Source organism: Eurytemora carolleeae, unplaced genomic scaffold (genome assembly GCF_000591075.1).
Source record: "Eurytemora carolleeae unplaced genomic scaffold, Eaff_2.0 scaffold163, whole genome shotgun sequence".
Classification (NCBI taxonomy): domain Eukaryota; kingdom Metazoa; phylum Arthropoda; class Copepoda; order Calanoida; family Temoridae; genus Eurytemora; species Eurytemora carolleeae.
This window is the reverse complement of record NW_019396644.1, coordinates 176,202-198,683: the sequence shown is the minus strand read 5'-3', so window position 1 is coordinate 198,683 and position 22,482 is coordinate 176,202. Positions and strand designations below refer to the sequence as shown.

Here is a 22,482-nt window from a genome sequence, read left to right as displayed (position 1 = left end):
CTAATATAAGATAGATCCTAGATAATATAATAAAGTCAAGCTCAGTCCACAATCTACATCAAGTATAGTTGTAGTCATTTAGTAATATATAAAATATACAGGGTTACCCACAAAGGATGAAACTTTAGAGACGACTTTACCTAGTTTTTGAAAACTGTTTTCTTAATTCCCCGCCATCTTGAAACTTTTTTTCTTTTGAACTGTTAATTTTCAACTTAAAAGTTTAGAACAAGGTGAATGACAAAATTCAGCGATCAGATTGTTGCATTTGATGAAATCAAGTCGTCATTTATACTCCTTACAATTTCATTATTTGTGGGTAACCCTGTAGTGAAACCAAAGTTGAAGAAAAAAGAATTAAGAATTTTGGAATATTAAAATTATCTCTTTTTTAAATCATGATCTGAGTTCGTTTCCTTTTTCCATCTGACTGCCCTCTTTTTGAAAATAACTTTTTTGTTTGTTTATTTTCTTGTTGTTTTTAACATTTATTTATTATTGATTTTTATGGTTATTATATAGTTAGAACTGAGTCTGACGAGGGTCAACCCAGACTGAAATATATTTTCAATAAAAAGGAAAATAACATCTACTTTTTTAACTCTATTATGTTTGGTCCATCATCAATGCAAAATTTTAAATATAACCAGGCACGACTAGTTCAACAACACTTTTATCAAATTAGTTTAGTTTATTATTAAAACTGGACCATCATATATCTATTATCAAGAAACTCCGTGAATAAAAATAAAAAAAACACAAAATTAATGTGCAGGGCTCAATGTTTTAAATAGAAAAATAATAAGATGCAGTATACAAAACAGTTTAAAAATACTACTTATATTCAAGTAACAACCCTGCTGCCTACTAGACTAATAGAAACGGCCAAATTTAGGTGATATTACTGGTACAACTGTGTGACCTCTTAGCACATCTAGCTTTGATTTTACGCATAATTATAAGAAAAGCAAATGTATTATAAGAAAACCAAATGTATTATAAGAAAAGCAAATGTATTATATAAAAAGCAATTTTTTTTTAAGAAAAGCCAATGTATTATAAGAAAACCAAATGTATTATAAGAAAACCAAATGTATTATAAGAAAAGCAAAGGTTTTATAAGAAAAGCAAATGTATTATAAGAAAACCAAATGTATTATAAGAAAAGCAAATGTATTATAAGAANATTTTATTCGACGCATTCGTATAAAGTCAATATATCATAATATTTTTTATTTGCTTTCTATAGAATAAATTTAAAATGAAGGTGTTTTGTCCGCTGGGTGTTTCTCCTTCATGGAAATGCAAAAACATTGAGAGACACCTGGTGGCCAACTAATCGTCGTTTAAATTGCATCATAAATAAAACAAATAAAAAATACTAAGAAATTAGAAGACTAAGCTTAACTTTAATGCAAAAAAGGCTCACTACAGATGCCAGCATGAGCAAATAATGCATTTTTTGCGACATTTTTGCACTTTCCGTTATTTCATCTAAAGTATTTCAATTTCTTGGTTTTGAATCCTGAGTTTTGTTTAGAAATATGTTTTTGTGTTAAACTGAACCATGCAGTGCTGCATTCTCTACATTGTACATATAAAGTTTGCTTTTTTAAACGCAATTTATTCACTGCATTCTACTATACTATAATGCACTATAATCTACTATACTGCACTCTGCTGCAATGCACTCTACTGCACTGTACTCATCTGCATTACATTCTACTTCATTGCACTCTACTGCACTCTACTACACTGCACTCTACTGCACTCTACTGCACTCTACTGCACTGTACTCAACTGCATTACATTCTACTTCACTTCACTCTACTGTACTCTACTACACTGTACTCTACTGCACTCTACTTCACTGCACTCTACTGCACTGTACTCAACTGCATTACATTCTACTTCACTGCACTCTACTGCACTCTACTACACTGCACTCTACTAAACTCTACTTCACTGCACTCTACTGCACTGTACTCAACTAAGATGGGCGCGAAGCGCCCTCTAAGGCTAGAAAGAAGGGCGCGAAGCGCCTTGAATTTCCAGTATATGTATAATTCATTAAATATATAAAACTCGGAAACTGAATAATTCCTTGTATGTATGTATCGTGAAGAGGAAAGTACACAAGGAAGGAGGGTAGGGCACCAGGAGACCTTGGAACCAACCAGATTATTAAAATGTGAATTATGATTTCTAACCATGGGTCAGGGATAGAATTTGTAGGTGCAGCACTGTATGTTTTTGGATGGGATGGATGGGATGAATGGGATAGATGGGATAGATGGGATGGATGGGATGGATGGGATGGATAGGACAGATGGGATAGATGGGATAGATGGGATGGAGAGGATGGATGGGATGGATGGGATGGATGGGATGGATGGGATGGATGGGATGGATGGGATGGATGGGATGGATGGGATGGATGGGATGGATGGGATGGATGGGCTGGATGGGATGGATGGGATGGATGGGATGGATGGGATGGATGGGATGGATGGGATGGATGGGATGGATGGGATGGATGGGATGGATCCCCCTGAATAAATCAAATCCCTATATGGTTTTAAAATTCTGACGGAGTTTAAATTAATGTTTTAGTTTGTATTTAATCAATCAAAATATATTTGTTATCTTTACTTTTCATCAATTTGCCGCAGGATATTTTCAGTTCATATTGATTTTCCTTCACATTTGGATTTTAATCTTTGATTAATAATCTTGGTAGAAACCAAATATATCATATTTTAGTTCATTATGTAACAAATATATTGCACGTAAATATTAAATATTCAATATTTAAATAGAATTGGTTATAAAGAAATAAAGAGGTCATAACTTTTGTATCTTTAATCTTTTCATATTTCATAACACACTCAGCCGGGTTCCCACCATCTATGTGGGTTAAATTCAAGTGGTCGGAAACAGTAACACCTACCTTTCCTTAAATCCTTTCGTTTAAAAGTGTCCACTATGGATAACGAGCTTAGTCGATGTGGCCGGGCACTATTCTCACCAAAGTTTTAGAATCAAGAGATATAAATTTTTAGACTTTTAGAAAATATTTGGAAGATGCTGTATTAGCACATGAATGCAAATGCAGCTTTTTTCAGATGATGATATAGTTAGATTTTACAGGGAAAGAAGCTTAAAATCGTAATTAAGACCAAGTGCGGCCGAGTAAACGACGACGGGAGTAACTATAAGTTTCCTGGGCAGTTGGCAACACTGGGTTTCCGATCTAGTATTGTGTAATGTAAAAGTATTTATGTATATTTTACAAATATAGAATAAAAAGAATTTATGCAACTTTCATTATTTAAAAATTCATATAAATAAGCCAACAGAGGATATTGTATTGTGAAGTTTTCATGTAGGGTTGGGTAAAGTTCAGACAACTCCCCCCCCACCTCCCCCACCACCCCTCATGGTTCTGTATTCTCATAGAGGTATTAAATACAGGGGCGGATTAAACCAATATCTCGGGGGGGAGGGGGGGGGGCTTGCGGCACAATGGGTCGCGTATGCGCCCAAAACATATGCTGGTCCCCCCTCCCTAAAAATTGAACAATAAGCAGTAAATTCTTATTTGTAAAAAAAGTTTACAAATCACAAAAAAATCAAAAAACATAACCAAAATATATACAACATTGCATGTGCGGATTTATCATGTAAGGAGGATGTAATCGCTTTTTTTGCGACCCCCCCCTCGAGGGAGATTGGTATGCATGAGGGGTGGGGACACACAGAGAGAGAAACACAAATGGATGTCTTCTTTTCTGATGTTTGTAACATAAACATTTAAAACATAGAGTGCTTGTCAGATATTGTTTTACCTACAAAGACGACTTTACAACTTGAACCTAATTAAAATAAACAGGCTTCTCTACTATATAGCTTGGTTCGAGATTTAAAATGTCGCCCTCCAAGATGAAGCAAGATCTGAAGAGCACTGTATGTAGAATGTAGATGTAAAAATCAAAATTAACCTTCTAAAAAGTTTATATACTTGCAGAGAATAAAATGTTGTTCATATTTAAAATTCAGTGATGGTGATGGACCAAACCTCTGTAGAGTAAAAAAGTAGATATTAGTTCCACATTTATTGAAAATATATTTCGGTCTGGGTTGACCCTCGTCAGCTCTTGTGATTGTTTCTTCACAAAGATAAAAAACAAACTCTATATATGTCTTCATTAATCTTTAGACTACTTTGTATATAGTATATACAGGGTTACCCACAAAAGACCTTAAAGACGACCTAAAACTCTTAAAAAATGACAAAACCAAGGTTTAATGGTGTCTCTACCTTGAATATAGTCTTTTTAGGGCATATTTTATGATTTGGCAAAGAAAGAAACAAGTTTACAGTTTCAAGAAACCGTGTATTTAAATTCTGTTAAGTCGTCTTTGAAGTCTCATCCATTTTTGGTAACTCCGTATTTATACTCTGTGATTTTAAAAATGTTGGCTTATACTTACTGCAGACCTCATAATCAAATTTCGAGATTTACATATCTCATCAAAGGCATATATAAGTATAAATAATTTAAGATGGGAAAGCAATTTTAACTGATATTTCAGGTCATTTATTCAATTCTAGTTTCGTTGTATTTTTAAACAGGTATTGAATAAAGATCACGCCTCTCCGCCTTCTCGCAGAGCACATTTCTCCCCTCTTCCCGTTGTTCTATTTTCTAATTGAGGTATTAAATACAAACAATGTCTCCCCCCCCCCTTTACCCCTAGTAGAGATAGCATTTGGATTATAACCAAGTTCAATTCAACTAAACAAGTACTTGTTCCTTCGTTCCCTCCTCCCCCCCCCCCCCCCCCCCCGCCAAAAAATCCCTTTCTCTGAAAACAAGTATACATAGTCTGGTATGAAAGTGCTAATCAAATAAACAAACACCAAACTTACCCACGGTAACAAACCTATAGCTTTACAAAGAGTTTATGACTATGTTAACAGATTTTATCTTGATAACTAAAACCTAAAATTGAAGAGTTCAAGGCTGTTTTATGGATTTTATTTTGAAAACTAAAACCTAAAATTCAAGAGTTCAAGGCTATTTTATGGATTTTATTTTGAAAACTAAACCTAAAATTCAAGAGTTCAAGGTTGTTTTATGGATTTTATCTTGAAAACTAAAATCTAAAATTTTAAAGTTCAAGGCTGTTTTATGGATTTTATTTTGAAAACCAAAACCTAATGTTTAAAAAGTTTATGAATGTCATCTTAAAAACTTAAATCTTGCTGTTTTATGGATTTTAGCTTAAATACTAAAACCTTCTCTACAAAAAGTTTAAGAATGTATGGATGTTATATTTAATCTTACAATTACATACAAGAAGTTTATGGTTGTGTTTACAGATTTTACAATGAACACACAAACCTAACTTACAAACAATCAACATTCCTTTATAACCTGATTTATGCAGGTACAATTAAAACCAGCTTTATACAAAAGAATGTTATTGTAAATGAGACATTGGGCCTTTAATAGAAGAATTTATGTTCTTAAAAAAAACTTAAAGTGGCGTCGAGTTTATCGAAATCAATGTAAATGTTAGTTCCCTAGCCTGTCCTAGCCGCAGATATTATAGTTTCCATAGTCTGTCCTAGCCGCATATATTAGTTTCCATTGTTTGTCCTAGCCGCAGATATTAGTTACCATTGTTTGTCCTAGCCACAGATATTAGTTTCCATTGTTTGTCCTAGCCACAGATATTAGTTTCTATGAGCCACGAACCCTCCTTTCTTCGAGTACGAGAACTAAGTGTACTACAGTTTATGAGAGGAATCTGAACAAAAATCAGTCTGAGTTGAGTTTTTTTTTACTTTTTTCCCCCAGAAATTACAGTTCACTTTATTTCTGTAAAAAAATACAAGGTTTCCGGGAATATGTAAATATTTCTTTTAATTACACCTTATTGTATAGGGAGGGGACAAAGCTTGTTTCGTTTTTAGTTCGTTTTCAGGTGTTTGGACTTTTAAAAAGGCCCCCTCAGTAAAATTTTTCTTTTATCAAACTTTGCAAAATGTTATCCTTGAGAAAATGTAAGAGGGAAACGAACCCTAAACCATCGTTTAAACGGTTCGTTTTTTTGCAAATTATACTTTCGCTCCGGGTCAAAGTTTGGAAGAGTGTTAGAAAAGCTAGTTTACAATTTTGAAATTTGCTAAACTTTCCAGATTATTGTGGAACCTTTGAAGTTCAGAAAAGTTGTTTAAACTAATCGTGTGGTACATCTTTTTTCATACAAAGTTTTCTGATTTATTCTTGATTTATTAGTTAACGAGTTGCCTTGAATCCCCCGGCTGCGTCAAAGCTCACCCCATTATTGAAAATACTGTGATTAGAGGTAGAGGGGGGAGTTCCATTAGTTGCAAAATAATATGACAATTTGTCAATAATTTGTTATGTATTGAGTAAATATTATGAATCAATACAGTATTGACGGATAACTGGAAATACAACCATAAATAAAGGGGTTTTAGTCTGAATCAGCCAAAGGAATTGAGTCTTTGCCACAAACTCTGATTTTCTGATCACTATATCTTTGGAACCAAATGTTGCATGCCTTAGATATTTCAAACTATGAATTCTGTTAGATCAAGTAATCTGAGTTTGAAATATCAAAGGTTTACAACATCGAGTTCTAAAGATATTGTGGTTTGAATATTTGATTTTGTTCCAAAGACTCAATTCCTTTTCGATAAATCTCTTTTGCGAAACTTTTTGATAATCATCTTCTAGATTTTACAGCAAATTTTCGGCAAGATTAGAAAATACAATTTATTTGAAAGTGGAAAATACGAAAAAATGATTTGTAAGAAGAAGTAAGCAAGTCAACTTGCCCTGGGTTGGTTGGAGAATCAAATTTTCCTCATGTTAACTGCCTCACCCAATCAGGATTTACTTAACTTTTTTATTGAATAAAGTTTTCTATATCATTGAACATTTTTAAGTGTTTGAAAATTTCGTTGAAAACCCTTTTCATACTAGATAAAAAAAAGATTTTAAAGGGAGTGTTTGCGAAAATGAAAGGGGGTATAGGCTTACGTCGAAAAGTATTCGATGGTGATCACTGCTAATCTTACTTCTATCAGTTGCGTCTATTAGGAAAAATTGGCTAAACACAACCCATACGGTACCGAAGAACGTAGCATCCATACAAAATCAGAAAGTTGCAATATTCGACCCAGATCGTAAAAAATAAATTTAATTCAAAACAAATTATTCAGATATTACAGCCTATAATCATCGAATTTTATTCGACGCATTCGTATAAAGTCAATATATCATAATATTTTTTATTTGCTTTCTATAGAATAAATTTAAAATGAAGGTGTTTTGTCCGCTGGGTGTTTCTCCTTCATGGAAATGCAAAAACATTGAGAGACACCTGGTGGCCAACTAATCGTCGTTTAAATTGCATCATAAATAAAACAAATAAAAAATACTAAGAAATTAGAAGACTAAGCTTAACTTTAATGCAAAAAAGGCTCACTACAGATGCCAGCATGAGCAAATAATGCATTTTTTGCGACATTTTTGCACTTTCCGTTATTTCATCTAAAGTATTTCAATTTCTTGGTTTTGAATCCTGAGTTTTGTTTAGAAATATGTTTTTGTGTTAAACTGAACCATGCAGTGCTGCATTCTCTACATTGTACATATAAAGTTTGCTTTTTTAAACGCAATTTATTCACTGCATTCTACTATACTATAATGCACTATAATCTACTATACTGCACTCTGCTGCAATGCACTCTACTGCACTGTACTCATCTGCATTACATTCTACTTCATTGCACTCTACTGCACTCTACTACACTGCACTCTACTGCACTCTACTGCACTCTACTGCACTGTACTCAACTGCATTACATTCTACTTCACTTCACTCTACTGTACTCTACTACACTGTACTCTACTGCACTCTACTTCACTGCACTCTACTGCACTGTACTCAACTGCATTACATTCTACTTCACTGCACTCTACTGCACTCTACTACACTGCACTCTACTAAACTCTACTTCACTGCACTCTACTGCACTGTACTCAACTGCATTACATTCTACTTTACTGCACTCTACTGCACTCTACTTCACTGCACTCTTCTGCACTGCACTTAAGCCTACTGCACTGCACTCTACTGCACTGCACTCTACTGCACTGCACTCTACTGCACTGTAATCTACTGCACTACACTCTGCTGCTCTGTACTCTACTGCACTACACTCTACTGCACTGCACTCGACTACACTTCACTATACTACACTGCACTCTATTGCACTGCATTCGACTGCACTGCATTCGACTGCACTGCACTCTACTGCACTGCATTCTACTGCACTGCACTATACTGCACTGCTTTATACTGCACTGCATTATACTGCACTGCATTATACTGCACTGCATAATACTACACTGCACTCTACTGCACTGCACTCTACTGCACAGCACACTACTGCACTGTACTGCTACAGCACTGCATTCTACGGCACTACACTCTACTGCACTGCACTCTACAGAACTGCACTGCTGCAGCACTGCACTCTACTGCATTGTACTGCTGCAACATTGCACTCTACTTTACTACACTTTACTGCAAGCAATGCACTGCCGCAGCAGATGCTGTATTACATTAAACCAAACAATTGAAAACTTCTTCTTTTCTTCTTCTTAAACTTTTTGAAGAAAAACATCTTAAACATTTTTACTGGCGCCTAAATAAAAAAGTTCTAAATATAAATAATTCAACTCTCAAAATTTAATTTAATTTAACCATCTTCGTAAATGTATAAAAAATGAATATTTAAAATTAGGAACTTAAACATTCGCAAAAATGAAGAAATTCGTTGTATGGCAAAAATGTGCGTGATGATAACAACAATTTCAAACATTTCAGATGTAAGATTTGCGCCTGAACTTATTGCATTGAAGCAGTTAAATTATCTTTTTTGTTGCTTTTTAAAATTGTTTTGCATGTCGTTCTGAACAAAAATAAATCTCTAACTGAAGAAATGGAAAAAGATTAAGAAATTATATTTTTTATTTAATAATAAATTGTTTAATGCAGAATTAGCTTTATAAATCATGCTTGCAGAATAGTATTAGAATTTTGCATGCACATGCATATTTCAAATTAAACAATAACAAGTTTATAGCAGGTGTAAACCTTTAATTCTTGATTTAATAATTTGACGTTTAAACTCATCAAAACATGGCGATTTTTCGCAGAAATTTTATCATGAAAAATGAATCTATAATGTTTATTATTATACAAAAGTTATTTACCGTATACAACTCTGAGCAGTATTTACCATTTATCAACATTCGTTCAGTTTTCACAAATACACCTTAAAGGGACTGTAAACGTAATTTCAAGAGACGCTTCAGCTGTTCATAAGACAACACAGCTCACGCTTGAATTTGCAGCTGACTTCGAGAAGGTTACACACACACATCTCAGTACTCTACGAACACACAACTGTTTTATGGGTACCGTTGTAAATCGGACATTGCCCTCTGTACACTTTAGAAAGGTTCAGAAATTTTTACTTAACGGCTTTTTAAAAGAAAAAGTTTATCATAAAAATTCTTTCAAGTGATGTAATTAAAATTGATGCTAAAAGATTTATTTTTGATTTATTTAAACCATAGATAAATAAATAAACATAGATAGCTTATGTACTCAAAATCACCAAGAATTGTACAGTCCGCGAACTCATACTTCTAGGGTTCAAAGTGTTCTTCAATGATAAGCGGGGTGGTTTGGTGTTTTAATGGATTTCATAATTATTAAGCCACTCAGGAGTGAATTTTATTTTCAGAATATCAAATTATCATATTGACGAGAACTGAAGAAGGGCATGGGAAGGACTAAACTAACTTAGATTTCTCTCTACAGAACTCATGCACACCACAAGTACTCAATGACATAAGAACAGCCAATGTTCACAACCGACCGAGTTAATCTATATAATAGGAATATCTTTAAAACATCTCTGTACATTGATATATTTCAAGATGAAAAATATCGTCTTATGCGCAATCTATCTTTATCTATGATTTGAACACTAAAGATTAAGAAATCTTAAATGATTAATCATCAGACATAGTTGTCAGTAATTTGAATAATTTGTCTGACAAAAATGATCTAATTTCGTGGATTTTCTTTCATCATAGCACTCTCAATTATATCCTTTTAGCAAATTGGATTTATCTTAAAAATATTGCATTATTCTAGAATAGGGTTTCCAATTTCTTCCGGAGAGATTTGGAACCGTAAAGGCCTTACGGAACCTTTTCTGAAGATGTTAAGATGAACAACTTTTAAGACTAAAATTGTAACTGGTTTGTCATTCTGAATAGGTTCCGGAAAGGTTCCGGAAGGTCTTTACGGATCCAAATTGTTCCGATAAAATAGCAACCCGGTAGGCTATATTCCAAAACAGGAAAATCCATTTTCATAATTAGTTTTGAAGTAATCTCGAACAAATTAGAAACATTGAAAAAACTAAAATAAATTATCTAAGATTGATAAAAAGTTCAAAAGTTAGATTAGGTTCGAAGCTTAAAGGGACCGTTCACTTATTTGGGTAATTTGAGGGTAAACTAGATAGCCTATTCCTATTCATTGGCATTAGTCGTACTTTTCAAAGACACTGAATTGCCTAAGAAAAAGCCGATTTATCATTCAGAATTCCAGCGCAAAGGTATGGTATAATTCTATGTGTATGATATAAAAGGTATAATAAATGGTATCACACCTTTCCGCTGGAATTTGAATCGGCTTTTTCTCCGGTCATTGATATCTCTGAAAAGTAAGACGAATACCAAGGAATAGCTTATAGGCTAATTAGTTTACCATAAATTACATACTCAAATAAGTGAACGGTCCCTTTAAACTCGTTTCTCTAACATGTATAAAATTAAATACACCGTAATATGATTAAACTTTTATAATTTTTTAAATTCTGAACAAAAGCAGTTTTATCCAAATAGATTGTCAAGTACAATAGATGGCAACGTAGTATTTGTACAATCTCAATACAGCTGTATTCTTACAATTCTTACAAGTTTCCCATGTCCTATTGGATTATCTCTTAGATTACTCTATGCCATAAAATTTCATAATGTGCAACGTAACGTTTCAAACGTTAATACTTTTGATAAACACTATCGTAACGAAAGCTAAAATCTAGAATAATCAAAACGTTGACATCTCTAGACTATATACATGTATGGATGGAAATTATTATTTATGAATTTGAAAAATGAATAATGGATTACCAACATGCATGGATGGATATTATTTATGTATTTGATAAATGAATAATGGACTACCTACATGTATGGATGGAAATTATCTATGTATTTGATAACTGAATAATGGACTACCTACATGTATGGACAGAAAGTCTTCCATTTCATTCGAGAAACCACCAACGTATTACCTGTCATAGAAAATATAAATTCATTCTTTAATTCATTTAGTTTTATTATAACCTCGTTGAGTTTTATAAAAATTGGTCGATATTCTGTTTAAAAAAATTGGTCGATATTCTGTTGGTTTTGTGCACAATGAACTCGATGTTGTTTTATAAATATATCTTTTGAAATCATATGAAAATTTTTAAAAAAATTGCCTTTTTTCCTAAACGATTGTTTATGATTTTCCTTGGCATAGGTTTTAAAACTTGACGCTGAAAAACTTGATATTATATTAATAGAAATTGGCCTGTGTGATACATACATACATTAAAGCTTTATATAATATAAATAACTTGAGAAAAAATCTTTCCTTGGAAACTTAACTCCCTCTATAAAAGTCAACCTGGGCAACTTAACATTTTTTAACCAAGCTAAGAACATTCTAGTGGTTCCAACAAAATCCCTGATCAATATTGGAGGCAAATCGGTCAAGGGGTTCCTGCGTTATGATCTGAAAGAGATTTCTACTTTATATACATAGATGTTTTTATTTGTTATCCCTGTAATTTATTTCAATAAATATTATAAAAATGTCAAAATGCAGTTTTAAATTCCCCCATCCCTCCACCTCCAATCCTATACGCATTTAGCTTTAGATTTATAGATTTAAATGCAAACATTAGCATTCTTCAAATTGAGTCTTGTAAATCAAATAAGAAAAATTAATTGAATTGAGTTAAGAAAAATGAATACAGTATAATAGTTCCCATATATTCAAAACAATAAAAGAATTTGATTATGTCGTTTTCCAAGGTTATTTTTAAACAATGTACTGGAGCTGTCGTGTAATTTATGTAATTTAAACTAAGAACATTAAAATTCTTTCTCTTAAAAGTGTTAAAGAAAATTCCAAGCTGAATGTTAGGCCAATTATGAATTGATCATAAATGTAAGGAGCAGAAAATGGCATTATGAAAGGTGTTAAATTGTATTCTCTAGTTTGGAATGTATACTTAAATAAACTGTGCTAAATCTAAATAAATCTGCCAAAATCGGGAAATTTACAAATTGACAAATGGAGAAGTGCTGTTACTTAATCAACAGAGAAGTTTGATATCAAGGTATTTTCATTTTGTTTTTTCTAAGGTAAAATCCCTGTATCTTGTGATGGGTTCAGTACTAGTGAAATATTTGTGCCCCCCCCCCCCCCCACTTCAATTACTCAGTAGTTTTTGTTTTTTTAATAACTTAAAATTAAAGTTCCTACATTTCATAATTGTGTTATGTAAAAGTTGGCTATTCCTATACTTTGAACCTTTGCCTAATTAAGTATTTATTAAATATCAATGTTAAAAATTTTCATAACTGTATTTTCAATAATTCCTAAATCCTAAAAAACACAACATCTTACACATTATCTTAAACATTATTATTCAGATAAAGGTTTAAAGGTTACCATTGTGAATGTGTCTTTCATATCTTGGCATTCAGGGTCACTTTCAATTACGCTTACAGTCCCTTTAAGTCATAACAAATTATAAAAGGAACTAGTTGTTAAGTTCTTAATAAAAGAAACATTCTACTATTTTTTTACATATCTTTTATTCTTGCTCGTTAATGGACGTAATGTTTAAGTGACCCTCCATGCCAAAATGATATCATCATCACTAAAGATATTTAAGACAAAATTCAAGTCATCTTTCTACTGCCAAGTTTTGTGCGACACCCTGTACATTCACATTTTTTCAAATTATTTTTGTTAATGCAATTGATCTCATCTGAGGCCATTCCTTTCAACATTACAGTGGTCGACCACATAACGTCTCTCAATTGTGGTCGTACTGTGGTTGTATACATTATCTTTCTATCAGATAAGAATTTAGCGTGAGACATTTGGCGGCCAAACTATTGTCCGTCTAAGTACGACCACTGTTCATACATTATTAGAAAAAGAATAACAAGACTGCAAAACTATTGGAATGTTTTTGAATTCTTCCTGTTCTTTCCAATTGAAGAGATGCTGGACTAACAAAATACACAAGTGGGTCTGTGACAAAATATTTGGATTTGTTGCTTATGATTTAGATACATGTTAATTAAAAATATATTATGCTACAACATTTGTTTAACTGTTAAAACTCTATAACAAACTTTAGGTAATCTTTTCTGTGATGTGGGGGGGCACATGCGCGCAAAAAAATTGTGCCCCCCTAGACAATTATGTGCCCCCCTCAAAAAAAACCTTTTTTGAATGAATATTGATACCTTTTTATTCAGGTAAACTTTTCAATCATATATACACTTCCATATTCAAAGTGTTAAGATAAGCTTGTTGCTGCTGAATCCTTAGAATCTGCAGAGAACAGAACTGAGAAGTTAAACGGAACAATTCAGGCTTTAGAAATCCGTCTCAAGGAAACAGAAATTGAACTCTTTAACAAAACCTCGGACCTTGAAACCCTAAGACAAGAGGATTGTGAAAAATCTTCAAATCTTAATGCACAGCTCAATGAGAAACAGGATCAGATTCATAAGTCCGAGAAGGAATTAAGTCTCACTAAATCACAACTTGAAGAAACTGTAAACTTCAGAAAAAAGTTGACTATTCAGTAAATCAAGTGTGCGCAACACACATTACACGTGTAGGCTGTACACTGTACACTGTATCACGTAAATTTGGTGCTTTATTTAATTTGTACTGTCTGACCTGTGCGGGAAGGGGTGCGTCATCAAACAAGTTTCTAGCCGTGGATCTATTGTTGGGAAGGGGTGTGCCATCAAAATCGTTGAAATCTCCTGTAGTTCGGGTAAATGCTGATTCTAACAACTTTGTCTTCAAATCCTGAAATTAATTTTCTACTGTTATCTATATTTTTAAACATAAGTAATTTTACAATTAAAACAGGTTGAGCAGCAAAACACCGATCTAATTTGTGATGGTACATCTACAGTCCCTAAAAGATATTTATTTCCTTTAATTTGTTCCTCTAAGTTTACATAAATGCAATTAACCTGCTTTCTAAATATATAGGTCAAGGTGCACTTTTTACTTTTAACTTTTACTTTTTACTTTTTTTAGCTGTTTATCTTTCCTGTTGACCAATTTTACGGTGGACCCATAAAATTGGAATAGTAAGAAAAAAAATAAGTTATACTCTGATCTACACGCTACTGGTATAACTAATTGCTTTTTACCAACATTAAAAATCAAATTTTAAAAAATTTGCGTGAATGTCGTTTTTCTGTTCACAGTTTTATGGGCTATACTGTATTATTCCAAATTACGTTAAAAAATAAAATTAATAGTTAAGATGAAAACTAAAACTTATGAAAAACTACATATTTGATATCAAACTTACAATTTAATGATAAGGTTAGATTTCATAAATAACTCCATTATATTAATGGGTTCACATATGGTGCAGGGATACCAGCAAATAATCAGTCTAATTTATAATTTCAAAGCGCACCTCTGTAAACTCCTTTTCATTTTAAGTACCAGGCCGACTTTTAAGCAGCTAGCGTAAGCTGTACAGTACACATACAGACGATACAGACTATAATAAGGCAAAACATTTCACTATAGAAAAGTAATCAGCCCCTTCGCTTATTCCCTTTTCAGTACTTAATTGATATTCTAACATAAACAAGATAATACTAATTATAAAATGACTGAATTTAAATTTATTTTTCTTCAGGAGTTTCTTGTCGTCATTAAAATCTTATTCTTTGTGGGTAACTCTGTCTTTTATTCTATTTTTAATATTCTTATAGATTTAGGTTGCTTTTATAGCTGATCGTTACTCTCAGATTTCTTGATTGATTTTTCCCAACCAATTGTGTTTCTCCCGAATAGGGATGGGCATTTGCGTTTTTTCCCGAAATAATTTTGAACTGTTCGTTAACGATGGCAAAATTAAGGACGAATGAATTTTTCAGACAGAAAAGATCATTATAGTTTTAAGACCATTTTTCTGAGACACCAGTTGTATGATAGGATTAAAAAGTAAAAGTGAAAAATCGTTTTAAAACAAACAAACTGTATAAAAAAGAAGATTATTTTTTTTAACTTCTCGGGACCCAATTAAACCAATTAAGTTTGAGTTTTCAGAAATAAGATGGCCCTGAAATTTTGACTATGTACCAACTCAAGATAACCCATTTACGATACTTGATGCTTGTATCCAAGTTTTTAAAAATCCCATTCATAATCTATTCATAAACGATGCCGTATGCCCATCCCTAAACCTTAATACTGAAACTCAACCAACTCATTAGATGTGCAGTTCAGATAAATGTAATTCATTATCCACAGGAATAGAATTAAACTGTAGAAAGTGCATCAAGAGTTCATTTCTCTATTCTACAGCTAATCAGCAATGAAAAAAATCTTGAATTAGTTAAGTCAATGAAAATTTACAAATTAAGAACAAATGATCATAATTTTTTTTAAATGAACATTCAATAAATATATTCTATTGAAATAAACAATGAATATTGTTATGAAAACTAATGAACAGTGAAAATTGTTATGAAAACTAATGAACAATGAAAATTGTTTTGAAAACTATTGAACAATGAAAATTGTTATGAAAACTAATGAACAATGAATATTGCTATGAAAACTAATGAACACTGAAAATTGTTATGAAAACTAATGAACAAAGAATATTGTTATGAAAACTAATGAACACTGAAAATTGTTATGAAAACTCATGAACAATGAAACTGAACAATTAATATTGTTTTGAAAACGAATAAACAATTAATATTCTAATAAAAACTAATAAGTAAGGAATATATTCTCATGAAAACCAATGAACAATGAATATATTCTAATAAAAACTAATAAACAATGAGTATATTCTCATGAAAACCAATGAACAATTAGTATATTCTAATGAAAACTAATAAACAATGCGTATATTCTCATGAAAACCAAAGAAAAATTAGTATATTCTAATGAAAAATAATAAACAATGCATATATTCTAATGAAAACCAAAGAAAAATTAGTATATTCTAATGAAAAATAATAATTAATGAATTTTATGAAAACTAATGAACAATGGGTATATTCTAATGAAAACTATTTAATAATTAAGAAATCTAAATGAAAAATAATAAACATCAATATAGTTAAATAAAACCTAAAAAAATTTGAATGTAATCAAATAAAACCACAACTAAAGTCCTTATAAAATCTATTATATAACAGATATATTGTTTTGAATGGAGGTATCATTCTGATCATCAGAAACATCTTTAAAGGAAATATACTCTGAGTTGTTTGAACTTTGTTGTTTGTCCATCACCATCACTGAATTTTAAATTGTTTTCTTCCAAAATTTGTTTTGAAATAAGTGAACGTTCCCTTTAAATAATTTGCAAGGCTGATGACCAGAATATTGCCTTGTTGCATGCTTTCTGCCTGGTTCCATGAATTATACGCAGGCATAAAACAAGTCTAAACAAAATTAACCTTTTACAATTTATTTCTTTGTATGATTGTATGTGCGAGTGTATGTGTGGGGGTGTGTTTGTTTGTGTTGGAGACAGGTGACGATATTTTCATTATTCATACTAATTATTAAACCATAGATATATAAACTTAATGGATAGGACAGAGGCTAATTATTAAACCATAGATATATAAACTTAATGGATAGGACAGAGGCTAATTATTAAACCATAGATATATAACCTGAATCTATAGGACAGAGGCTAATTATTAAACCATAGATATATAAACTAAATAGATAGGACAGAGGCTAATTATTAAACCATAAATATATAAACTGAATGGATAGGACAGAGGCTAATTGTTAAACCATAGATATATAAACTTAATGGATAGGACAGAGGCTAATTATTAAACCATAGATACATAAACTAAATAGATAGGACAGTGGGAAATTATTAAACCATAGATATATAAACTGAATGGATAGGACAGAGGCTAATTATTAAACCATAAATATATAAACTGAATGCTAATTGTTAAACCATAGATATATAAACTTAATGGATAGGACAGAGGCTAATTATTAAACCATAGATATATAAACTGAATAGATAGGACAGTGGGTTATTATTAAACCATAGATATATAAACTAAATGGATAGAACAGTGAGTAATTATTAAACCATAGATATATAAACTAAATAGATAGAACTCTGGCAATTATTAAACCATAAATATATAAACTGAATGGATAGGACAGAGGCTAATTATTAAACCATAGATATATAAACTAAATAGATAGGACAGTGGGTAATTATTAAACCATAGATATATAAACTGAATGGATAGGACAGAGGCTAATTATTAAACCATAGATATTTAAACTAAATAGATAGGACAGAGGCTTATTATTAAACCATAGATATATAAACTGAATAGATAGGACAGTGGGTAATTATTAAACCATAGATATATAAACTAGATAGATAATATGATAGAGGCTAATTATTAAACCATAGATATATAAACTAAATAGATAATATTATAGAGGCTAACTATTAAACCATATATATATAAACTAGATAGATAATATGATAGAGGCTAATTGGTTTTGGTGTTTGTTTACATAACAGTACTGTATTGTTTTGTCAACAGAATTCTATAAAATTTAAAATAGTCAAATCAAATATTTATGATTTTTACAATTGTTCAATCTGTGTTTTATATTTATCTATGGGAAGACCTTTCATCCATATTTTATCGTGATAAAGAGGTCGAAAGAGTGTAAACATTGGTAATTATTATGCAGTAAACAACACAAAAACTTTTAACAAAAACAAACCTCAATTTTTGGTCCGGGTAAATATAAATCTATACTTTGCTCATATACCAAGGAAAATGTAAGCAATGTGCATGTAATACATATAAAAGACTAAATTTAATCATTGTATTGCGCTCTCATCAAATTAAAGAAAATGATTTCGTTTCATTCTTGTCTGGACAGCTGAGCTAGAAATTGTGCAATGCGCATCTGTATATGACACCTTCTCTCTGACTGATTTAGACAAATAGAATATTTCAAAACATTAAGAACATAACTATACAAATCCGCAATATTATATTTGAGACTCTCAACAATCAAGCAAATATTTTTTGATAAACTCAAAACGATTTTTAAAAAACGATCGCTTTTGAAAAAATATTTCACTTCTAAATTTGAGTTTTAGGTAGGGTTGGGCACGTTCCAACTTTTTCTAACCGTTTCGTTAACGGTTAGTTCCAACCGTTAAAAAAGAAAAATTTCGAGTAGCCGTTTATTTTAAAGGTAAAAATTCATTAACAACTTTACCTTTTTTTTACTTACTGTTAGTTAACTAACTCAATTATATTAACGACGTTAACTGAAAATTTTCAACAATCGTTAACATCTCCAGTCAACAGTATATTACATTATTAAACAACTCCAGTCAACAGTATATTACATTATTAAACAACTCCAGTCTTCTCTCTCTCTCTCTCTTGCCAGAAACAAGGAAAATGGAAACATATATAGTAGAATCCTCTGATAGGTTGTGCACCATGCACGCACTATGATACCAGTTTATACTCTGCATGCCGGCTCAAGGAAAAGATTGCTGTAGATGAGGCCTTTGTCCACTTTGTCCGAGATGAACTTACAAGAATCAAGAATTCTTTTGTCGAAAAACAATGAAATTCACTGTCTTAAAGAAAATCCGTTCTGTTTTCGTTTTCAACCATTACTTTCTTTTCAGAAACGGCTAATCCATTTCGTTAATGGTTTAAAAATTAACAGATTTTGCCGTTCATGAACAGACACTTTCGTTAATTTTCGAAAACTTTTATTTTATTAACGGAACTTTGCCCAGATCTAGTTTTATGACAATTAATTTAGTTATTTACAGGATGAATGTTGTCTTAAATGTTTTTTTTATCGAGAGAAACCTGAACGTTTTCTGACCTAGGATTTTCCGGCCAAAAAATGTACTTTCTCTTTAAAGGTTGTAAACGATCGTTAACAAAGGGTCATCAATAACGGTCATTAACAAGGGTTGTTTTCGAAAAAAGATCGTTTTTTTAAACGCAAAACTATTTGAAGTTTTCTAAAACAATCGTTTTTCGTTGTTTTTTGTCGTTTGTATGTATTTTTCCTTCAGTTGGCCAAACTGTAATCCTTAGAATGATGTAGCTTCAATAAAAAATGGTACATTACAATTTAAGGGTAAAACTATTTTATCGAAATTGTCAAAATCACATATACGCCTCTTTTTTCCAATGCACTTATGCCACGCCTCTTCACCCACGTCTTGTTCCTACTAACTGCCCCGGCCTAATATAATGGGTTTATTATTCTAAAAAGTAAAGAGAAGATAAAAGTAAATGATTAGAAAATGCAGGGTATAGGTGGAGGGTAGAATGTAGAAAGCGCACATAAAGAGAAGAAAGTTCAGTAACTGCAGGATATGCATGGGAATTTTTTTTTTTAATTTTAAAAAAAGAGATGGAACGGGAGTGGGGATTGCATGGGATATAGGATGGGGAAGGATGGGCTTATAATTTACAAGAAGTAAATTGAATATAGAAAAGATGGTTTGGATGGAAAGGCATGGCAAGGATGGTGTGGATGGGAAGATGGTGTATAAATGGGAATATAGTATTAATGAGAAGATGGTGTGAATGGGAAGATGGTGTTAATGAGAAGATGGTGTGAATGAGAAGATTGTGTAAATGGGAAGATGGAGTGAATGGGAAGAGGGCGTGAATGGGAAGATAGTGTGAACGGGAAGATGGTGTGAATGAAAAGATTGTGTGAATCAGAAGATTGTGTGAATCAGAAGGTTGTGTGAATCAGAAGATGGTGTGAATGGGAATATGGTGTGAATGGGAAGATGGTGTGAATGGGAGAATGGCGTGAATGGGAAGATGGTGTGAATGGGAAAAATGTGTGAATGAGAAGATGGTATGAATGGGAATATGGTGTGAATGGGAAAATTGTGTAAATGGGAAAATGGTGTGAATGAGAAGATGGTGTGAATTGGGAAGCTTGTGTGAATGGGAAGATTGTGTGAATGGGAAGATGGTGTGATTGAGAAGATGGCGTAAATGGGAAGATTGTGTGTATGCGAAGCTGGTGTGAATTGGAAGATGGTTGTAATGGGAAAATGGTGTAAATGAAAAGATGGTGATAATGGGAAGATGGTGTGAATGGGAAGCTGGTTTGAATGGGAGGCTGGTGTGAATGGGAAGATGGTGTGAATTAGAAGATATTGTGAATGGAAAGATGGTGTTAATGGGAAGATGGTGTGCATGGGAAGATATATATAATTATAAGGATGATGGATGGGAGGAGGGTTTATATAAGGTGGGGAAATGAGATAGAAAACTCAATGAATATTTATGAGTAAAGATGGACTAATTGGTCCAAGGGTCCATTATACCATGACCTAGCCTAGGCTCGCACCTCACACATGCAGAGTGTCCCACGAAACTTGACAATAGAAAAATGACTTGAAGGACGTCGTAAATTTTTGAAATAATTTGCGGCATTTTTTCACAACCCTAGCTTCATATTTTCATAGAAGACCTTCATGTCGTCTTTCTACTGACAAGTTTCTTGGGACACCCTGTATATTTACAGTAGTGGACACATATTTCAGTGTTATTTCAAGGTTACATGCGGCCATTAAATACGAACATCCATTCTTAAATAGATAATCGTAAAAACCTTTTTGTCTCAAACTCTAATTTTCCAATCCCTGTATCTGTGCAACCAATGTCATAGACCTTAGATATATCAAAATATAATGAATTCTGTTAGATCAAATAAAGCTTGAAATAAATATGTTGCAAAGACTCAATTCCTTGACATTGCCCTGAGGCGATTGTAGGGTTAAGGCCGGTATAATTTCAAAATGTGTCACCTTTAAACATTTTTTTCGAAAAATTTAACAATCTTCTGACACCTTGCTTCTGACAAAAACATAAATATTTGATTGTTTTTATTGTTATAACATAAAAAATATTGCATAGATTATGTCACCAATTAGAAATTTACATTCTGTCAATTTTTGGAAAATAAAATATTTTTACAGTTGGAGGAAAAAAATCCCCCCCCCCCTCCAACCCACAGAAATGTACATTAAAACCTTGCACCTTATGTTTTATGAGTATAGAATTGAGCAGTTAAGGGAAAATGGTCCTGAGAGTCCAGTTTTATAAATCCTTTATGTTTCATTCTTCATTCTTCGGGCTTTAAAGAGAATGGACCTGAATTTTATTAAGGAGGGGAGTCTTAAAAATACAAGAAAAAAGACAATTTATCCCTAAGAAGTCTAAAATTCCAGATGCCCCCTCTATTACTAATATCTCGATGATCATGTTCTTTAACAGCTTGATATAAATCAAAATTGAAATCGTAAGTCTTCTTCATTGTTTTGATAAAATCGCCTACCACTGTACAGTTCACATACAGCGGGAATAGGAAAACGACTTTTAGACTTAAGTTATGACTATTAACTGCAGTCTAATGAATTTGAGGCACCACGATTGTGCACTGTGCAGTGTAAACGCGGAATCCATTTCACTAAAAAGTGATTTAATAATTTACTAGTAAAACTATTTGCTTCGTAAGTTGTAACAACATAAAATGCACTTAAAATTTTAATATTGTTTCAATTTTGTCTTTGTATTCCATAGCTAGTTTTCTGGTTCTCCTGTTAAAGTTCTAACGTCTTTAAATCTTTTTAGTTCAATATTTTATATATATGTAGTTTCATAGTCTGATTTGAAACAGGTTGAATCAAATAGGTTGTCAAGTACAATAGATGGCAACAGAAAAATCGACCAACTGCGCACAACGTCATATGTGTCAAATGAAAAACGAAAGACGACATGTCCTCTAATTAGTTGGTATTATTTCCAAGATTCGGTGGAGATAAATGTCGTCTTTGTAGGAATACGTAAAAAATATTTACAACTCAAAATTAGATAGAGTATTTTTACTGTCGTTTGGTGGCTTAATTTTTTGTCTGTATATCTA

General features: G+C 32.2%; 1 protein-coding gene across 1 annotated transcript in view; it reads left to right on the top strand.

Annotated features, from left to right (window-relative positions):
- Positions 1-4,609: 4,609 nt before the first annotated feature.
- LOC111706780 (protein polybromo-1) overlaps positions 4,610-22,482 on the top strand; it is a 37,844-nt gene continuing 19,971 nt past the window's right edge. The window contains exons 1-2 of the mRNA XM_023479717.1: positions 4,610-4,614; positions 6,862-6,865. The gene's annotated coding sequence lies outside the window, so the exon portion shown is untranslated. The remainder of the gene's footprint in view (positions 4,615-6,861; positions 6,866-22,482) is intronic.